This window comes from Ambystoma mexicanum, chromosome 2p (assembly GCF_040938575.1).
Source record: "Ambystoma mexicanum isolate Mex_15411 chromosome 2p, UKY_AmexF1_1, whole genome shotgun sequence".
Lineage (NCBI taxonomy): Eukaryota > Metazoa > Chordata > Amphibia > Caudata > Ambystomatidae > Ambystoma > Ambystoma mexicanum.
This window is the reverse complement of record NC_090923.1, coordinates 900,862,729-900,886,360: the sequence shown is the minus strand read 5'-3', so window position 1 is coordinate 900,886,360 and position 23,632 is coordinate 900,862,729.

Here is a 23,632-nt window from a genome sequence, read left to right as displayed (position 1 = left end):
GAAGAATGTGCCAAGAAGAGAGAACAGGCACAGTGCAAGGTGCAGCCATTGTTGAAGGAGTGTTGTTTTCCAAAACATAGATGGGTGGCAGGAGTAGTGAGATGTGCAGCAGGGGGCTTACTGTGGTTTCCTGAAGACGTGGTGGCATGTGTCAATACGAACTGTGGCAAAATATGGGTTAACTACATGCCAAAGATGACATGGATTGAACTAAATGCCCAGCAGAGTACTATTTTTGTTTCTGAGGAAATGGCACTGTACCCATAGGAATGAACAGCCAGTGCAATAAAACACTATTCATCCCTGATCTAACTGAGGGCACAGCAGTGTATATGGATGGGTATTAGGTGTGTGGGCAATATGCATATTTATACCACTCACCATCACAGAGGGACGTATGATCGTGGACCAACTTACAATCTGAGGTTCTACTAGCTCCTGATTCTCATCTAACGGTTCTAAATGTTCCTGCCCCAGAACCAACTAAGCCCCCAATCATTAAGTGGGTTTGTCACTCTCTAAAAGGTCTCCCTCAGAAGGGATCTAGCTACCTATCCAAATACTGTTCCAAGAAGCTGAAAGAAATACTGGATCAAAACCGGTTATTCACCAAGACAGAAACATTGTTTGCCTCCCCTCTGGTGCTAGGTATTCAGACTGCAGCCAATGCAAAAGGACTGCAAATAACCAGATGGGAGATACTCCAGATGGTGAACCATACTGAACAGGAGCTTAAATCGAGAAAGATTGAGTTGAGAGCGATTAGACTTATGGCCATCCAGAACATATATGTTCTGAACCTCCTCACAGCTATGGATGAGGTGTGTGCAAGACAATTGGACTGTCCTGCTGCACATAGCAATGCCCAAACAATAATGACAACAGATCTTTGTCCCATGCAATAGAGGCTGTTCACAATTTGAGGATTGTCATGGAGAAGGAATCTGGAGTGAATGAAGATGATTGGTCTGATGCCATTTTTTCATGGGCCCCATCGTGGTTGGAAATCACAGTTAAAATGCTGTTTCCCATCGTAGTAGTTTTGTTAGTAATTTTCTGTCCCTGTCAAACGATCCTCAGATTCTGCACGAAGACGCTGCAAAAGAGTGCTACAATGATGATTTCAAAAGGAGTGGGTAAAGCTTCTCCTCTCACAAAACAGATGCCCCCCAGACTGGTAGGTGGGATGGGGATGTAAGGTGAAGACTGGTAAAAATAGAGGACTCTTTGCACCCCCAGAGACAGTGATGACCCCCCCCCCACCAGACCCAGAGAATTATATTGAATGCTGGGTCAATTTAGCTGGAGATGGAGGGTGCTGTTTCATGACTGGCATCCCAGAAGAGTACGCCCGAGGTGGGGAGTTTACGTCACGTGTGTGGAGCATGGGTACACAAGGATGACGATTATAGAAGGAAGGAAGAAGGGTTAGTTAATGGAGTATTAACTAAAAAGGAGATTGTTGGGATGCACATACAGCGTCCCAGCCAGGCAAAGAGTTTCAGGTTGACTAAAACCTATTAGAGAACAACATTATGGAAGCAGAGTGCCACAGACAGAATATACATTGTATTAGTTAGGCCTGACACATATTAGATACCCACGTATGGCCACACAGAAAGAGCAACAGATGTACTAATGTTTAGGTTGCAAAGGTTATAGATAGAGCAACATTATAGGCCATGTTCAGTTGATGTATTGTAGTGATGTAGGGTAGCGTGATGTGCAGGAAGGATGGAAATAAGCAAGATTATGGTAATAGCGAGGTTGGTGTGGCAATTAGACAGAAGTAACTCCATTTCTAAATTCTAACCCACGATGAACATTTGTTGGTGTGGAGCTGTGGCTGTTAGTTCAGCTCTGAAAACAAATCCCCTTTCACATTCCCCAGGAGAGAAACCGAGGTCAGAGGCACCCATGGTGCATAAATAAGCTCTAATTGTATCCAGGGACAAATTTAGGGAAATGGGTCACGAGGCACAAGAATGCCAATAAGCTAGGCAAATATGTAGAACACTACTGCCCTCATACTGGGATGGCCACCCCATGCGAATTGCACCTCGACACACAACTTAAGAAAAACAATCTTCAACATGCAAATTTAAGAGTGAAGGAGGTAAGAAGGGAGCCGTTCGGAACATCTTGTGTTTTCCTTGCAAAAAGGTGCAGTTATTATTTTGGTCATCGATTTGTTTTTGACTTTGCATGTTTTGGTTTGCCAATCCTTTCACAGTGTCTATTTCTCATTTTCAAGGGAAATCTGTAATTGTAATTGCTTATTTACAATGCGCTTAATACCCAGAGGTTTCTAAGCACGGACCTGGGGATCAAACCGGTATTGTTCTGCGTTGTCTTGCATCCAAGGTGAGTGCGTTGCCCCTGAGCTATCGTCCCGGCCCTGTTATTTCTTCATTTGAAATGTCGCATCATTTTATGACACTCAGCTTTTCTTTCATTATCTTCTTTTATTCCTACTATCCTGAACACGCTGACATCTTCTCTTCTTGCTATCAAATCTTGGATGGCCGACCAATATTTTGTCTTAAATTCTGCTAAAATGGAAGTTCTCTTTTTTCCAGCTGCTACAATTCCTCCACCTGTTTCTTTTGTTTTGATTTCTTTTCCTCCTTCTTTACTTCCTGTCTCCTCTTCAGCCTGCAATCTTGATGCTGAACTTTCCTTTTCTCGTCATATCTCTTTACTCTCACGTTCATGTCGTTATCACCTTATTAACATTGGGAAGGCAAGGCCATTTCTTATTTATAGGGCAGCTAAACTCTTAATTTCATCTCTCATCTTTTTGCAGATGTTCTATTGCTCCTGCCCTCTTTTTGGCGTCTCTTAAATCTATTTGTAATTGTTCTATTCATCTTTTCCTTAAAACATTTTTTTTAATTTGGCTGAGTAACAAACTCAACCTTTCAACATAATTTAATTACATAAAAATGTGTCCAACTATACAATTCATCTATACATAACTTTTAAAATACAGAAAGGAAATTCATCAAAGATTCATGAAAGCTCACAATGGAAAAGTATGTAAACAAGGATAAAAATAGAACTCTGATAATCATTGTCAACAAAGAAAATCTTGAATCTACCTAACATAAAAATTGTTCACTTTCATCCTATTTACCAATATATTAAAATATATTGTTGTCAACATCTGAGAAATACACATTCACATAAAATGGTGTATCATTTTGTAACACTGCACTGAACTAAATTCAATGTTTGTAGGAAGTTCACAATTGCTTATCTTATCGCTTTTGACTCGGAATGGAAAACGGCTTCCCATAAACAATTTGCAGTTAAAGTATTGATTTCTTTAAAATGATGCTTAAAAAAGAATACTTGCTGTGATAATAACACTGTACATTCAACCAAAAGATGTTTTAGAGTTTCACAGCATGAGCAACAAAAGGGGCACACTGGATTCCTTTGAGTGGATACCTGCCATCTTGATAGAATTTCATTTGTCCGCCATATGTTAAACCTAAAGTGCATACATTTAGCTTGATGGTCTGCATCTGGCGATTTTATCAAGTAGGAAGCAGTAACCCCATAGTTCTCGAGTGCAAAAGGATTCTGGCTAAAATCTTTATATTGCATTCATGGTTCTCTTGTCTGAATTCAATCATTCTGCCATTGTTTTATTTTAGCTTTGTCAGGATTTGTCAAAAGAAGCTCAAGAGTGATATCAGCATTTTGTAGAGCCTTATATAATTTCAACTTCCACAACATGATGAAAGCGTCATTTGTTGTGTTAACATGATCAGATAAAATACATAACAGGCCGGTCGTACTATATGCCAATACACACTTGCGATACAATGAACAGGGTTTCCAGGTGTGACTGCCATTCAATGATATGAGACCCAATTCATGCCTGATTATAGCAATCGGCTCAGATAGAGGTCATTTTAGAATGGTCTTCCAATATCTCCCTTCAATCCTTTCCCAGAAGGTGTGACATTTTGTTTGTTATATGTCAAAAGTGGACTAATTGAAAATGTACTCTATCTTCCACTGATGAATCGCGCTTGTGACCTGGCCGTGGTCAATTTGCTTTTTAGATTTTGATGATAGGGAATATCCGAGGGATGATTATTTATGTTAGCCCCCAGATAGGTATAGGTTGAGACCACTTGGAGCTGTGTGTTTTGAAAATGCCAATTGCTCCATTTGTTTCACTGTTTTGGATTCCCCAATTGAACTATTTGCGTTTTCATGGTGTTAATGGTTCTAAAATTATTTTGAGCATATTTGTCCAGAGCTTTCAACAATATTCTCAAACCTTTGGGTGTCTTGGACATAAGGACAAGGTCTTCCGCATAGAACAACCACTTTATTAATTGTCCATTCAACCTCGGCGAGTCAGTTATTAGCCCAACAAAACTCCTCCTCATGTCGGCGATAAACAAATTGAAGAGGGCTGAAGCAAGAACACAACGCTGCTTCAGCCCTCGATATATCCGTATTAGTGTCGAGAATTGACCATTCATGCTCAGTCGTATCTGAACTATGGTTTCAGTATGCAATTCCCATAACCACTTTAAAATATGCAAAGGGCATTGTAGGTCCACCAGTTTTTTAAATAACAATTCCCTGGGGACTGAATCAAATGGCATACGAAAATCCACAAAGGTCATGTACAGTGGCTGCTTTCTCTGCTGCTCTAATTAAAGCTGTGCTTTAATAGCATTAAGTGTAAATAAATTGATGCTAGTTCCCAATCCAGGGATAAAGCCTGTCTGATATGGGTCAGGCAAATATTCTCTAGTCAGCCACAAATTAAAATCTCTCAGCACAAGTCGGGCAAAGATTTTCCCTGGACAGTCGAGCAAAGCTATTGGTCTATATGACGCAGGGTCGGTTCTGTCCCCTTTTTAAAAAATCAGAATTATAACTGATTTCTTCCAAGAGGGTGGAATCGTCCATTTATGCAAGACTTGATTGAAAATCAAATGAAGAATGCTGGCCCAGGCTTGTGGATGCTGTTTAATCATACTGTTATTAAGGCCATCTGGCCCAGGGGCCCTGGATGAGCTTAACTTTGAAATACATAACAGGATATCCTCTCGATCAATTGATATTTGTTTCTCCCGGTTGTCATTATGCAGAATCATATGACATTCAGGCAGGGGTGTTTGATAGAGGGCTTCATAAAATTCCCTCCATCAACTTTCAGAGATGGCATTCAGTTGTACTGAAGCTTCTGTTTTAAATGATCCCATCCTTTTGATATTGAAGGGCTTTGCTCCCTCGTACACAATTCTTATAGACTGATTTGAGATGGTTAGTTTGGATTGTTCTTTCCATATGAGAGAGAGGCTTATGTTTTCATATATTTTGTCTTAAGTGTGTTTTCTTGCTTTCAGATCATGGTCAAATGCGTGCAGGTGTTTAGGATTGCCTGATGGTTTGACTTGAATATATTTTTGCATAGATGTTACATAGCAACCTTCTTGATATCGATTTCTGCTCACACTTTGTTGTGCTAAAGTTTGTTCTAGATCAGCTAGCGAGTCAGCCGTCAATTTCAGACCGTTTCTACCATTATTAATGCACAATTGACATTTATACAATGTCCTCCTTTGGTAATCTGGTTGAATAGGCCACAACCATGTAAGACAGAGCTGATTATAATCACTTTGTCCATTTGTTTTTATCTCTAGAGATTGACCTATATTCTCTGATCACTGTAAACATAATCAATTATCGCCTTTTGAGTGCCTCGTTGCCATGTACACTGCGGCAGTGTATCCCCCTGGATAGTTCCATTTAACATTGTAAACTGCCTCTCAGACATCATTTTCTTCCATCGTATTTCATCAGTATTGTCCTGCCTGGCAACATCCGCCAAGCAGTGAAGATTTAAATCCCCCACTATTAGGGTATGACTGCAGGCTGACTTAAGAGCAAGAGCATCGAGGATCGATTCTATATGTTCAAAAAAGGTGTCAGACTGAAGGTGCACTCTGCCCCAATATATGTTTATAAGGGCAATCGTGTGGATATCTCTCTCAATTTTCACTACTTGCATATAGGGAGTGGGAGACATCCACAATTGCACCTTGAATCTCATGTCAAACTTATCTAAGTCATTGGTAATTTAATTGATCAGGCGTCTATACCCTGGTGTGCTCCATGATACCAGTCAAATTGTCTCTTGCTTAAATAGTTGTTATGTTTTCATTTCAGAGTCATTGTCTATGTGTTGCAAATTTGTTGCTGGGTTATGAGAACGATGTTTGGTATATTGTTGATCAGAACTAAACATTCTAGAGGCAGTGTATGTCAATTAATGGTCATTTAAAATGTTAGTATTGCAATTATCTTGCAATAAAAGAAATCCCAATAGGGCCAATCTTGCTCCCCAAAGGGTGTTCAACACTACACCAGACCAAATGAACAATCTCGCTTCTGTCAAATCAAAATCATCTGTAAATTTTACAATGTCAATATCCGATGAGGATATATCTTCCATACATGCTATTTCCATGCGCATATTTAAAATACTAGATCTATTCAGATCATGTTTTGGATATGGATGGTCTCGACATTTTATTAATAAGCAATGAAAATTCTTATATTGCAACTATCATTCGATGTCAATTGAATCTTTTTATTCGGATGGATTGATGCCAATTCGTCAGGTCTACGGTGTATCGTCTATTAGCGGGTATCAGTATTTCCTGGTGTTGTTTCATTTTACACATAGACTGCAATGCTAGAGGACCTTTCAGAGCAGGTTTATATGATGGTACTTGGACGTGCTCCAGATTTTGTGTGATCTTTTGAGCTAACAACTCTTGATGTGAAGTCATGTATTGTGCCAGAGACTTCTTTATCTCTTCACGCATCTGATGAATCGTAGGATGTACAGGTTCTAATGACGTTAGTGTCAATTCACCATTTGATGTTTTGGTATTAAGCCCTTGTTGCTGATGATTTATGATGGATATTTCGGTATCAACTCTGTCGTCATTACCCATAATGAAGTTATTCGCAATAGCAGCAGAAGGTAAATGTGTAGGGGCTGATGAGTGACCAGATGCAACTATTGATTGACTAGTAGTCTTCGGCCTTCCAATATGTGCAGATAATTCTACAAGGTCATCTAAAGGTCTGTATTTCAAGGTACATACAGATGTCATTGGTTGACTTGAGATGACCTTTGGTAACATATTGGCCACTTTTTGAACAGCTACATGTTTTATATTTTCCTGCATTCTCTTTGGCAAAGTTAAGGTGTTAATAAATTGCCTCTTTGTAGTTTGAATTTTTCCCAGCGATTGATTTTTAGGTAATGTTTTCATCTTCCTTAGTCTACAGATTTGTTTATTTTTTCCCTTCACTGATTTTGGTGCTACAAACATATTGAAGGTAGGATATGTCATAATATACTGCTCTGATGGGGGTATTGACACCTTCAGAATAGAATTTTGAATACCACTAGTTACTTTCTGGAAGGCATTGTGATCTATATTGACCGCCGAGACAGTTACCAACTCCCTACTATCAGCTTGATGTACTAATGCTTTAAACACCTTCATATTATAATTTTTCTCTACAGAAATTTGTATAGAGTCAGCTTCAGTTTGCACGGTTGCCGTGCAAACCAACGCTTTAGTTGTCTTTATGTTATTATTTGTAGCTATGGAATTTTCTTCAGTGAGAACTTCAGTTTGCGTACCCGTTGTTAGAAGTGAAGAAATCTGAATAATTTCTTGTTTGATCGACAAAGGTTGTAGGTTTACACAAGGTACCAGCACCGCCTTTTCTTTAACCAATTGTGTCATGATGGCTGCCTGATGATTTCATTTTTTATCTAATATTTCATACAATCACTCAATAGATAAGAGGGTTGTGTTCATCGCTACAAGCGTGTTGTTTAGCGCAAGCGTTTCAGAAGGGGGGAATTTACTAGTTTGTTGATTGCCCAAGGTCATAGGAATGAGACTAGGACGCCGTGGAGTCAGATTAGCAAAGGATAATGAATGATCTGATGAATGGTGCATAGAATGGACAACTGAGGCGGGTGATCGCAACAAATTGTGTTCATTAGACGATCTAGAGTCATGCACACTCGCTTCATGGTTCAGTGAAGAGTCCAGAGCAGATTTTTCTGTAATCTGAACTATTGACATATTACCCTCTAATTCTAAATTTGACTACATGATGTCCCCAGAATTCGAATGAATACAAAGGATTTCCTCTGAGTCAGAACATACACTGCAATCTAATTTTGTAAGAAGTAGCACACCTGGATCAGCATGACATACTACAATAGCTGTGGCATAAGCTTGACGTAGGTCACTCTGAGCAGCTTCTGCACAAATCAATGGTTCCTTGGTATCAGGAACTATTGAATTCAGGTTATCAGATGTAAATTCAGAATTCAAATAGGCAGCCTCCAATGTTGTATCGGTTAGCTCTGACACATCACTAGAGGATTCACTGTTAAGTTTAAAGGTGTATTAGAGGGAAAGGTTACTGCATGGGATTCTCCAGGTGTCATGGTGGAAGTAACAGTTTCGACCTTGACTCTCAATTCCATTGTCTGCGATGCGCCATTTTGGCAATAAGCGCAAATGTCAGTTCCCATCGAATGAGGACGATGCTGGGATTTCAAACAGCACGTTTTAACCGCAGCTGTCGCTAGAGATTTTCTTAGTGATATAGTTACAGGCGCCTTACCAGTTGTTTATTTAAGTGGCGGCATGTCAGAATTAAGCAATTAAAGGCCAATGGACCTTGCGACAGATTTTAAAACAAGCTCATTAGAAACAACCGAGTATTTTACGATTTGTGTCTTAGCACAGTATTTGCGTGCAACACTAGAGCTCTAGACTCGTGGCACCGTAGCAAATAGTACACAATAATCCTTTATAAATCTCAAAACACAAACAAGGAAGAAGGCAGCCGATTGAAATATCAGCAATTAACCATAAAACCAGGCCAAGTCCCAGCATCCAGCCCGACAGCAAGACAGCAGCACACTTGAAAAAACACTTGCTAAACGCACACACGCAAATGCGCATGTTCTCCACATTTTATTGGAAGGTGGATAAATGGGCGTGGTCAGGTGTTGCAGTGCTAAAAATAAATGAAAACAAGATTTATATTTCTCATTGAGTAATACAAGAGGGAAATTATACTGAAGTATGGTAAATTGTCTTTTTTAATGTCCTTAAAGGTTGTCCATACCCCAGCAAAAGGTGTCCAAATATGCTTTGCAGCTTGAACAGCAGGAACAGCGGGACCAGCAAGACAGCAGCACACTTGAAAACACACTTGCTAAATGTGCGGAATTCTATTAATCTTCAATGTTCTCTTTCACCTCACAACTCTATTTCTTCATCACTGTTGTCACTTGAGTGGTAATCCTTAAATTCCCATCATAAATTCAATTTTCTTTGTATGGTGTTCAAATCTTTTTATGGTTTGTCTCCTCCTGATCTTTCGTCTTTGGTATCTTTTTATGTTCCGTCTTTGTTGCTTTGTTCCCAATCCCTTTTTCTGCTTTCTGTTCCTCATCCATCTTGTGCTCAGTCTCGATTTCGATCGTTTTCTTTACTTGCACCTTTACATTGGAACGCCCTTCCTCTTGCTCTATGTTCCCTCTCTTCTTATTCCATTTTTTTGTTTGGCTCTTAAACATCATCTTCGCCAAACCTGATATTATGAATATGCATTGTTTTAAATTTGTACTTTGAAGTTATAATTGTACAGTGCTTTGGCGTATAGGACTTAATAAATACAAAGCAAATACAAATACAAATAAATTACTGCACAAGCCTTCTACTTGGTATACCCCTTTGCTCCTTTGTTCCCCTCAACAACATCCTCACTTTGCGACACACCCCCTTTTCAACCTACGTAGATCCTCCTCCAACTCTACCTACCGTCACCATGCTGGGTGTCTCTCAATAAAACATCACTTGCTCTTTAAATACCTGCTGCTCATCTAGAAATCCATTCATGGACTTGCCCTCGCCCCCAGTACCTCTGTGGCTCCACCTCACGGTCCTCTCCCTTTTCAACCTTCCTCTACTCATATCTTCACAGTTTTTAAGTCACTTGCCTCCCATTCCTGCTCTCGTTTTTGCTCCCTTTTAATACTTCCCTCACTTCAGGGGAATCATCTCTGGTCATCAAAGCCACTTGTTGATTGAAACTCTTCAAAAATGATTCTCAAACTCCACTTTTTATAGACCAAAGGACCCCCAAAACACTCCTGCCCAAATAGTCTGTTAAATATACTTACTGATATTACTAGAAGAGGTTCCTGATCCGCCTGGCAGAGGGTTTGGGTCATCCCATCCAATGCAGCCCATACCAATAATTCATGTACTCTCTGTAAGGGTGGCAGTGGACATAGTGGGACCTTTAGACCCTTCTTTGGCTGGGAAGCAATACATCTTACTGAGTGTAGATTTTGCCACCCACTTCGCTGAGGGATTCACCTCGAGGAACAGCACTGTACACCGTATCATTAAGCATTAGGTTCCTTATTTCATATTTCACTAGAGCAGGATTCCTTAATGAAATATTTACTGATGTGGGACTTAAACTTATATCAACATTAAAGAGTGAGCTAAAAGACATCCCTGTAATAGGAAACCCCTTGTCACAGATGGCCTCAAAAACACACCAACTCTCTTATTAAGCACTTTAATGGAGTCCAACTAAGGGCATCTCTCTCTCTCTCTCTCTCTGTCTCTCTCTCTCTCTCTCTCTCTCTCTCTCTTCTTCTTCCCTGGGCCTCCCTCAACCCTAGCCCACACTTCCCTAAATCACAAGATGGTCACCAGAGATTGATAACCCTAAATGTATAGGGTCCGGCTGGCTAGTGGTAGGGTCTAAAGGGAACCACTGTACCTTTCATACCCCCTTTGGGGTCTTCTATATGGATCTTAACCTTGAGTCCCACAAAATAGATATCAAGAAGTTGTGCCTTGCATCCACCCAGGTCTCACGCGATTTTTCTCTCTCCCACCCATCTAACCCTCACTCTGATGTTCTTTCATTTCTTTCCCATCATTTTACTCTCCTCCCTTCTCTTCCTTGAACTCTCCATTCTCACTCCCTCTTGCATCTGTCACTCCCATATAATTCACTCACTCCTCTACTTCTTACTTCTACCCTCCAGTCTACTATCCTCTACCCTTATGGCCCACCACTCTCTATTGCTCTCTCCTCTAACTACTCTCCAATTCCAACTTTTGTAACACTTACTTGGACTCCTCAGGAGCATAATGCCTTCTCAGCTTGTGAACCTGTACTTGGACACTTTTTGGATTCCTTTTCTGTAAAAATGATAATAACAACAATAGAATGACGAAAGCATCCAATTACTGAGAAGGTGCTGCCTTAAAATGTATACTTTGGTATTCTCCCCTCTCACCTGTGTTTATTATGTGTGACCTCTCCATCCTGGTTTCTACAGGGGCGAGCTGAAATGGAATACTAGGGAGTCTTGGAATGCTGAGGGCACAATAGTTGTTTGCCTTGAAAATGCCAATACCTTTTCAGGAAATGTCTTTGGGTAAAGTCTCTTGGGAAAAAAAAACACTGTATTCTTTACATCTTGTAATTATTCCTATGTTGGAGAGATCTCTCTTTCTAATAATTAACTTTTCTTTTGCAGGTTCTCAGAATTCGGGAAGGTTTATGGCTGCGGATAACTACGAAGTTACTTAGGCTGAGGAAATGTTAAACAACGTACGTTCAACTATACGGAATAACTGTAGTCTTCAGGAAAAGTGTGGAAACAACTGTGCTGAGAGAAACTTGCAGTACTTCAGGTAAGTAAGCTTATTTAACTTTGTTTTTTATTTTTTCTATTCAGTTCGTTAGTTAATTAAATACCTCTGTTTATCTGCAGATTTTCAGAAATCTGAGGAAAATACTTTCGGATGGTGTGGAAGCAGCGGAAGAAACCTCTGACTAAAAATGCTGCGACTTCGGACGAAAACTTCTGTCGGATAATGCTGCAGTGGTGAAAAAAACTTCTGACTGAAGATGCTGTGGCTTCGGACGCAAACCGCTGTTGGATGATGCTGCGGCTGTGACAGAAGCTTCTGACAGGAGCTACTGCTGTAATAAATGACCACTGCGGACTAAAGATACTACTTCGAAGAAAACTATGGTGCAGTACGTTTTTTCTATGAGCTATGAGATTCTGTTGTCTTTTTTCTGTAAAGGTAATGTCTTATATTTTTCCCCTTTGACAGGTTCTGTGAGGAGAAAGTGTCTGTAGCGTTACCCGCTGTAAGTGGAGAAGACGCGAAGCAAGTGCTTCAGTGGAAGCAGGGCTTAAGTAGCTCCCTCTGCAAGCTCAATGTAACGCGCAGTTAGATATGAATGGATCTTGCGGCAGCCATGTTGGGAGTATAAGGCCAATGTAAACACTATGAAAGTCTATGGAAACTGGTGCTGGGAGTGGTGCAAATGCCATGTATGCCAGGCTAACACCCACTTTTGACCCACTGACTGAGGTAATGTTCCTGGTTTATCTGGGATGCCTGAATGTAAACTGTGCTCATTGGCTGGGATCATGACAACTGCTCTCTATGCCCACTACTCTCCACTCCATGCCTTATACTTCTCCAGTCATCATCTTTTCACTCTCTCAATCACCTCTCTCACTAAATCTCACATATTCCCCTATACCTCTGTAAAGCGGGACCCTCTGCACTCCCAGCTTTGACATCTGTGGACTCAGGCACTGGAGACAGGATAAGTTGGGAGACGGACCCCCTGGTACTTGGTTCGAAGTCATCTTCAATACAGATTCAAACACACCAGGAGAAGCAGCACTGAACTCCCAAAACCATTGTGCTTTTATAGGCATATTTCAAAGTCCTCATGTTTTCATGAAAATTCAAGATACATTCCCAATTGGCTCTCTTAACTAGCATAAAAGCCCTCCTAGACTACAATTGACTGGCTTGCTTGTCAATCACCAAGCCCACATGACTTCACCTTGGCAAGCATTATTTGACAGACACATATTCTGATATGCTTGTGTGAGACTCAGCAGGAGCTTATTATAAATCCTTAGATGCCTGTCAAAAGTAGCCCCATATCTGATTGTCGAGACCTACCAAGCTCACTTGGCAGGTTATACCGTGCTTTTCCTGCCAAGAAAATCTAAATATACAATACCAGACATGCTTGTCTACAGTGAACTGCTGCCAAAGAATATTCCATTGTCTGCATGAGTAAGGGTTTTTGACACCTGGTCCCAAAGCCATTTTGTTTTTTGGCATCTATCTTAGAATCTATCTAAGCCTGTTCAGCCTAAGTGTTCTGTTTGCCTACCAAACGGTGAACCAACCTACTTTTGAACTCTTTTTCTATCCAGTTTTCAGACTACTTATTGGATATTCATGATATGTGAATAATACTGGAGACACCCTTTACTTTCAGAGTCATTCTGGCCCCAGAAAATATATGTCACCCTATATGTATTTTGTGTCATAAAAAAGCACTATAATTCTGATGTTTGTGATACTGGAACCATTGATCAGCCTGGCATGTTACCTATATTCAGTTTGAGGGGGAGGGGTCTAGAACCTGCTCTAACTCCCCACTCTGGTCTATATTTAGACACCTCTTCAATACATGACCACTACACCCAATGTCCACCCTCCCACATATTCAGTGTATCTATGCATCCCTGTCCCAATCACCCACCTCAGCGTGGTGATTTGTCTCAACATGGGAGGTATCATAAAAATATTTCTACAAAACCAACAGTAATTTCGATCATATTGCATTCTCCTAGTCTAAAACATATGTTTATCTTTAAAGAATACCTCTGTTTGCTTCTATATGGATCCCACCTCTATTAGTTAATTAAACATAAACTAATCATAGACAACAGAGGATTTTGGCCACTACGGGAATTGAGAGAAATCATTCCTTGAGGGAACCCACCAGCCCATTTCTTAATTAGTCCCATGTGACTTTTACTGTACACTTTTTCCTTCCTCCCACCCATGACATTTCCTTGTTCCCTGCCCTCTCTTCATACACATTTGAAAGTTTGTTTTCCTTTCATTTTTCTTCCATTGATACATCTTCCACCCGTTTCATTTTCTTTTAGTTTATTCTTCATCCATGGACCGTCTTCATCCATTTTGTATTTGTCCTTAGGCTGCTTTGGAGCAAGTTCTCCAAGGTCCTTTAAACGCATAGGTCAGTAGTTCATCGTTTATCATTCATTTCAGCAGAGAGTACTCTGACTCTTAGTTTGTTCATTTGAAGTCAGATAGTCAATGGGGAGGCATTTGATTGTCTCTGGGGAACACAAGAATGGGGGAGTTTTGTAGGAAAACTTTTCGAAAAGAAATAACCACAAGTGGGCATCTGGCTGGGTCCCTCAATCTTTTCTCCCTGCTCTCAGGATTGGTTGCCGCCAATCTCCTGGTGTATAGGTTTCTACCGTCCACCTGTAATATAAAACTGAATGAGTCTCCTTTGAAAAATAAGTAAGTCTCTATCATCAATACTTCCTCTTCAACCATAAACCCTTAAACCACTATGTGTTTCTTTTAAACAATCCTGCCTCCTAAACAATCTCTACTGCATTGTCTCCATTTCTAATATAATAGGATGGCTGCTCCTTTCTTTCTTTTCGCACATCTTGATGTTCAATTTGTATTTAAATACATACTGCCTGATATCTGAACATGGCTTATGATCAGAGGTTATGCAACATATACATCTGCCTGTGCCTGCGCCTAGCATTGCCCTACTTTCTCCTAGGCTTTTTGTCAATAACTGCATAGAGTACTTAAAAGCAACTTTTCCTCTATGGTTGACATTCTCAGACCAAAGAGTCACGCAGTCTCTTCTTTATAATAAAAAATAATAAACCACAAAAACAGAAAACATAAATTTAAAAAACATTTTTTTTCTTCTAAACAGGATGTCTTCTTCCTTAATTGCTCCTCTTCTGTCTTCTTGATGAATCCGTAGCTGAAGAAGATGATGCTGGTATGGGTTCTTGCTCTCTATAGAAAACCGGAATAGAGACAGCGTCATATTGGGACTGGCAATGTGGTCAGGATTTTTCCCTAGCAAAAGGTTTACTGCAGTCATTTCTTGGCCCTTTCAGCCCACTTAAATATAGGCTCACTTTTCAGAAAACATAAAAGGAAGTTGGTGCACATTTTAAAATCTTTTTCAAAATGCCTTCCACACGTCTAGTACCAGGCCTGTATTCGATCTTTTTCTGCTATGCTGAACATGCGGTCTTCTTCTTTCTTTACTGTGCTTTTATTCTGTTGAGACATAATTGATATATTTTACCGCTCGCCAATTCCTGCTTGCCGCTCCACATACACCAATCTTGCCTACCCCTGTTATTTGGACCCCAGCATTGATTCTACTAAGTGCATGCAAGTGTGACATATAAGAAATACATTGTTTTGCTATCCTAAATATTTCATATATTTGACCAAATATACCCATTTGGCATCTTGCCATTAACCAGAATTTAAAAAAGGTTATTCCACCTTCTATCCTAAGTCTTCCATGTCCTTGTCATTAGGTATGGCCATACTTGCATATACATGCATTTCTGTACTCACACATGTTTGCACCGGTCTTGGGAAAATGCTATATATTTGAATGGCAGTATCCCTTACTGCCTTTCTTCTGTACTCACCTGGTTCCTCTTACTCCTAATAATGATCTATAGTGTGTTCACATTCTTGCAGTGTGAGCTGATACTTACCTCTTTATTCTCTATCTGCTCACTAAATACTTACTTTTGTCATAACATAATGTTTCTTTCCATTATATGTGCTATTCCCTGCTAAGGCCATGTAGCCATTCCTCTCGTTCTCCAAAGATCATAATAATTTTCATCTGTAAAACATAAATCACCCTCATCATATATATTTAGACGTGTTGTTACTTACTCTCATATGTTCTTTAGTCTAGTTCTATAAAAAAATTCTCTTATATTATCAAATCAATTTTGGCCTTCCATACGCTGTTCATTAATCACATTGTCTCTTTTATTAAAATACACTACACTATTCAATTATAACCAGCACCATCCATTGTGCTCTTTTGTTTACAAATCTGGATATCTTATCCACTTGTGTTTTTTCACGTTTTTTAATATCCATTCATTCATTCATTTTGATTTATTTATTTCACTAAATTGACATACTTTTTTGGTTTGAGCTTCTTACTCCTGTGCTTTTATCCCTATCTAGTTATGATTGGCCTTCATTAATTAGTCTGATTACAACACAGACCCTCATATACTTCATATTATAATCCCTTACCTGTGTGTATTTTTATTTTCTTCCCCTATTTGTTTTAATAGACGTATGTCATGAGGGCCTATGGTCCACAGGACACTTGTCCCTCTCTCCAAGCTTTCCTGAAATTATGCTAAGCACTGGTACATCATAACCACATGCTATAAGATTTTCCCTTTCCTCTTTCAGTGTGTGATGCTCCTAAAGAAACACCACTTCATCATTTTTTAGTCTTGTCTAAATATGTCATCATCAGTAACGTCAATCAACCTACACCCTCCGTTGAGAACTATCACTGTCCTCCATGGTCCACTCTCATTGTCCAGTCCCTCGAACATTGCCATTTTCTTTTACACTATGGCGCTTCTAATTCTAGAGGGATTATCTGTCCATAGGTATCTATGGTCTGAGCAAGAACTTGTCAAATGATCCTCATAGTCCTCCCCACTATGCTAGGTAACCTTGTTAACAAAATGCTCACCTAATGATAAAAAAGACCTCTGGCTCTACTAAAACACCTCGCAGAGCCACTTGCCTTGTGCCCTGTGCATGCCAATATAAATATAAATTCACCTGCGTTCAAATGGTGAATCCCAAAAGTGGAACACACTATCCCTTAATGAAATAAATAAAATCATCATATTATTTGCCATTCAATCCCTTCCTAAAATATTTAACTGGTGTCTGTCACAAATATAGCAAAGGTTCAATCATGTCACACTCTCCCATAAAGACTGATAACTCATCAATAAAAGGAACTCAACCCATACTTCCAAAAAAACCCTGATCACCCACGGCAATTCCCACCAGTGAAAACCTTTCCTCCTTTGTTCATGGACGCGCAGTCTCAGTGTCTACCAATAGAGCAAAGAATTTGCCTCCTACCGCCACATTAACCCTTGGCTCCTCTTGGGGCTAAGTGTCACTAATCATTCTGAGCCCATCAGGTCGCCCTGTGAGCTGCCTTATTGTTGGTGCATGCATAGCCCTGTTCCTGTGAAAGGATTTTCTCCTATCACAGTGACACCGCCTATCCTGGGTGTCAATTCCTGTCCTGTGTTCGCTAAATCGGCATGTGGGCTCACTGCACTTGCCCCTGCAGTGAATTCATTATTCATTTACTCCAGCTGCTATACCTGTTGCACTCTAGGTGCTTGCATCTGATATAATGTCTGATCCTGGGCAACCCTTCCCTAGTTTGGGAACTATATACTGGAGGATAAGCTATACCCCCTCTTGAAAATTGTCCATCTTATACATATCCTTGGCTTCTGCATGTGCGCACAATGTGCTCTTTCACCCCACATATCCAATACACAGGAAGAGCCTTTGGTTATATGGTCCTTGTGCATTCTGATTATCATGTTGCATATTCTGAAACCCGCCTTGGTTATTTTTGAAAAAAACACCCCTTGCTCTATAGGCCATTCCACTATCTCATGGAATATACCCATTCCCTTCTTGGTCCATTTGGTGCTAATTATTCACCCGTGATGTACCCACTGCTTGCATGCTTTAAGAATTCACTGTTCCTGAATATAAGCAATCAGATCTTAATCCTCTTTTATTTGTAGTCTCCAAAAGACCAGCTTCTCTTATATTTCGCTTTAAATAAAACATAATGTTCCCATCTAGTACTCTAAATGTAAAACAAAGCATTCTGTGTGTGTGTGTTCTCATTGCAATACTGACTTCCTTCTTCTAACTACCTATGTGTGTTTTTGTGTGCATTGCCTATAATTTATTGATTGCCTGTATTTCCATAAAATCATGTGTGCATGCATGTGTGTGTATGCATGTGTGCATCTATGTGTTTATGCATGTGTGTGCACATGTATGCATGTGCATGCATGTGTGTATGCATGTATGTGCATGCATGTGTGTGTGCATGTGTGTGTGTGCATGTGTTTGTGTACATGTATGCATGTGCATGTTTGTATGTGTGCATGCATGTGTGTGTTTGTGTGTGTGTGTCACTCCCCCTCTTCTTGTAAGCATATCATAACAGAGATTCGATCCCTGATCATCTCTATTGTTCCCCAATAATTGTTCTAAGCTTCCCTCATTCTCCTTTATCAGTGCCTCAGCCTGTTTGCACTCTTTTCATAAATACATTTTATTTGAACAAACCCCTACAAAAACCCTAAATAATGGATTCCTTATTCTTAGAAGTCAGCCCATCAAGGTGTGTGCTTCTTTAAAAAATACTTTTTTAAGCTAATGTTTTCTCAATCCAACTGTTTCAATGTATCATGCCCCTTGCTTGTATTGTGTGTGACCTGAGCCTTGGGGCGCTTTGAGGGCACTTCCCCTCATTGCCCACTGCTTTCTTATTCTAAATACACATTTTTGTATTAATACATTCCCCCAAACATTTTCCCCACAAAGGTGTTTTTATCTTAATTATTCTTGCTATTCCCCATAAAAATTCACTGTGCTTACTTCAATATCATCCACTAATACATTAACCTACATTTTACTGTAAATTGCACTCATAATTAAATTTGGACCCTCTGTGACACCTTTTTCATTTTGTTGGATCCTGGACACATATTTTCCTTTTCTTCTCCAAATGCCCCTATATTGTATAGATATAATGTATGGTGAGGGAAACATTGTTCTCCTTCTTGGCAACCCTCCAATGTGCTCTAACCTTTGTGCACATGCCTAAACATGCATGTATAACACCCCATGACTCTACATTATATTGTAATACATATCACATGCCTTTTCTCTATTCCCAAATACCAATATTCTCACCATTCTGATTATCTACAGCACTCTTCTGTGCTTCCATTTTACGATCTGTCTTTTCCCTCATAGCACACTGAAGACTTCTTTAACACATCTCTTTCCGCTCTCCTTCTCATGTGCACAATTGACCCATGCATGCTCCAGGACCTATGCTCTTTCTAAATGCCCCATCCCTCCTCAATGAGGGACGGTTAATTTCCCAACATAAAATCAACAACTCAGGGGTGCTCTTAGTGTGTTCTCAACAATAAAGCATCCATCACCACCCCATTAAATAACCAAACAAATCCCTAAAATGAAAAATAACTTTATACAACCATAAATAATGACTCAATGGGGCCCCCCAGTTCTCATGTATACAATAACCAGAGATAGCCTCTAATAAAAAAGCAATATATTCAAAATAAGGTTCAACCATATATAGCTCTTTTGCCAGAAACAAAACATTTTTCAAAATACACATCTTGCTTGACTTAAACAACCAGGGGTTAAATTACTTCACAACATATCAATTCAATCCAGCGCTTCTCTTAACATCTTTTTTTAACAATTGTGCCCTTAATGCAATTATTCAAAATGTATTCATCTGTCTATTGCTCAGTGGATATCAGTCATTTCAACACCTAACTGAGCATCTTTACTCAAAAACACATATCTCACATATGTGTACCATTAAAACCCTTTAAAAACAATAATTAATTTGATGCGTTCTGGTTCAAGTCTATATTTCCATATGAGTCAGGGACAACCCCGGCCACTTCCAGCCTTGCACCAAATTTCTTTTTTAAACTGCGTCAATAAATCACTAAACATATTTCATATATACTTACACACATACTAGCCTTAGCCCTACTAATAGCTACTTGTTTCCATCATATTCCCATGATTCTTTATATATTCTCTTGTTACAATATAAATAAAAATACATATATTTCTTCCATTCTTTGCCAAAACAAACCAATATTTGCTCTTTCTACATATAGAACTAGTTCACAGCTGCCTTGACTTGAAAAGCTATCTTTTTTCAAACTCTGCATAGTTTTGAATTTCTACAACCATCAATGCAGCCTCTGGACCATCTCTGGCCTTTGCTATACCAAATGAGTATGCTATCATAAGATGCGATAGAAACACCAACCAAGTGAAGGGAGGCAGACTTGCCCTCATCTTCAGAAACACCTACGACATTAGAGTCATTCAGGATGCTCAAATTCCCTCTGCCGAATCCCTGTCCATCAAACTGCCATTATCACCTAACCACACAGCAACAGTGCACCTTATCTACTGACCACCAGGACCCATTTCCTCATTCATAGAGGATATTGTATCCCTTGTATCCACCGACACTAAACCTAATTCACAAACTATCCTACTAGGGGACTTCAACCTTGGTTTTAATGACCCCACGAATAATAATGCCCGTGATCTAGCTAACACCCTATCAGACTTGGGTCATACCCATATTTTTCATGAGCCCACACATATCAAAGGAAGAACATTGGACTGGCTCACCAACCTTAACTGCTCGATCGATCTTCTATCCAATGATCCATGTATTTGGTCGGATCATTATAAAATAACCTTTTCCATCAAAGCCAACACACAACACTCTGCTCCCATCATTGCTCCAGCCACCCGCACTAGAAATAAGAAAGACATTACACCAGATAAACTCCTACCGCTATTACTTCCCCTTCTTGACAACGTGGCCACCTCCGACCCCATAGTCTTAGTAGATATTTACAATCAGGCAATACTGAAAGCCTTGAATACCATCGCCCCCCTAAAATTGCGGAAACCTAAACCACAACGTCACCTGAATACATGGTTCACGCCACATATTAGAGAACTACGTAAAACTAAGAGAACTGCAGAAGCACCTTGGAAAAAGTGCCCTTCAGTAAATAATAAAAATGAACTAATTCTAGCAACTTCTAGCTATAAACAAGCTATAATACTTGCCAAAAAAGACACCTATAGCAAAAGGATTGAACAAGCGGAATCTAACACAAAAGAACTTTTTAAGATTCTAAAAGAATTAGAATCCCCGATTTCCCCTATTGATAAATGTGTCACAGATGCACTATGGTGCAGCAACATCCAGAAGGCACTTCTAGATAAAATAGCCCGTTTACAATCTAAAATCAGTGTGAAAAAAGACCTGTTACTCGCTGACCCTGATCACAAAAAACTTCCTAACAAGTCACCTACCTTTGAGCCAACATGTAAACCATTTAGTTTCTTACCCCTCTCAATTTGGGAAGTAGAAAACATCATTAGGAAACTTAAACCATCGAATTGCCAAGGCGACGCTTGTCCTGCTCCGATTATCAAAGCAGCAGCTCATGAACTGGCACCATTCATTAATAACCTTATCAACACCTTCAAAACAGGAGTAGTGCCTGATAACCTAAAAGACGCCTGGGTCATCCCACTAATCAAAAAACCCACTCTTGACCCAGCCAACCCGTCTAACTATAGGCCGATAACAACTGTACCCTTCTTACTAAAGATACTAGATAGAGCAGCCTACCTGCAAATACAGGCTTATCTAGAAACAAACAATCTTCTGGGACTAAGGAATTCCGGCTTCCGACCTAGACATGGCACGGAAACGGCCCTAATAGATCTCACTACTCAGATTCAAATTTTAAAAGACAATGGCCAACTAGCACTGCTCTTATTGCTTGATCTGTCAGCAGCTTTTGACTTGGTCAACCACCAAACGCTTTGCCACCACCTGAAATCTGCAGCTCACTTTTCCGACGCAGCCACTGCCTGGATCAGCTCCTTCTTGGCTAACAGAACCAGGAGGGTCTTTTCTCCTACTGACTCGGCTGAACCCTCAACAGTGCCGTGTGGTGTCCCGCAAGGCTCTTGTGTGTCCCCAACGCTCTATAATGTGTTTACGAAGCCCCTTTTCGATATCCTTGACTATCTGGGTGTCACGTATACTAATTATGCGGATGACACCCAGATACTCATTCCTATCTCTGGCGACTATGAAACTGATAGCAAAACCCTCAATGAAATATACGCAGTAATACAAGCGTGGATGGCACACCATGGACTTTGTCTCAATGACGAAAAAACTGAGTTGATTATCCTTGGTACTCACGCTAAACTAAAAAAACTAAATACTGCTTCCAAATCGTTCACCATTGATGATAACCCCATCCCTGTCTCTAATAATACTAAAACCCTTGGTATCTACCTCGATGCCACATTATCCTTCACCAAACAAACCAATGGAGTAGCGTCTTCAGCCGCCTACACATGTAAACTTATTACCGCATCAAGGCCGTTTATCTCCACTCCCAACTGCATTACTCTTGCTAGAACGTTAGTCTTGTCCAAAGTAGATTATTGTGATGCCCTATACTTAGGCACCAGCCGCAAAAATATTCACAAACTACAAGTAAGTCAAAATAACGCCATTAGGGCAGCCTTCAACATCCCTAAGAAGTCGCATATCTCTGATCTCTGAGACTAGACGTAATCTGCATTGGCTCCCTATAGAGCACAGAATATCCCTCAAAGCTCTTGCCCTTACCCACAAAGCCAGGGCTAACCTCGCACCATCCTACATCTCTAACCAACTTACCCCACACACATCTACAAGACCACTTAGAACAGCTCAAGTTAACACTATGTCTATACCAAGATTCAAACTCCATAACTCGGGAGGAGTTAGTTTCCCTGTACAAGCCTCAAAGCTATGAAACACTCTACCTGGTCCAATCAGGTCTGTAACCTCCTTCAACCTATTTAAACGCAACACCAAACGTTGGCTTCATGGCCTGGACACAATGACAGCTTAATGGAGAGTTCCGGGACTTTTTTTTTATTGTCCCTACGGTTCGGCCATGTGTTTTTAAGCATAACTCGGTAGATCGTAGAAAACTTTCCTATGGACCTTACCCGACTTTTCGTCCATTAACGCACTCGAAATCAGCCGCCATTTTCTGATAATCCTATCATTTCCCCCCATCGCCCTGGCTCACCTGCTTTTGCGGCACTAAATCAAATCCCCCGCCCCTGAGCCTGACATCAGCAGACGCGTACCGCCCATTTCCCAACGCCAAAGCACGTTTCGTGTCAACAATCGCTGCGCCTCAGCTAATGAAGTGTCGCCATGGAAATGGCAGGACGCCTCTTTCCTCAATAAGTATAAACACACCGTTTCACAACACACAGCAGCAGATTTTCGATTCCATTACTCTCTCTGTGTTACTTTGAGTATTCTGTGACTCGTTTCTGTGCTCTGGTCAGCTACCTTCGCCGCTTCTAGGCCTTGTGAACACCTGTACCATCTCTGTAAATTATTTTACTTTCTTTACCACACAATGGCTACAATAATGCCGTATATGTACGAGCCCGAGTACAACGAGGAAGAACTACTGGAAAGGCAAGCACGCGAAAACGATGGGGATTCGGACGGCAGTTGGGAGGACCAGTCAACGGATGAAGAGCCTGGACCATGTCGCATGGACGGCGTCTCCACCTGGTGCACGTGCAATCGGTGCGAGCTAATGCCAACTGAGGAGGAGAACTGCTGCTGCCGTGAAAATTCCGGGTGCTTGGCC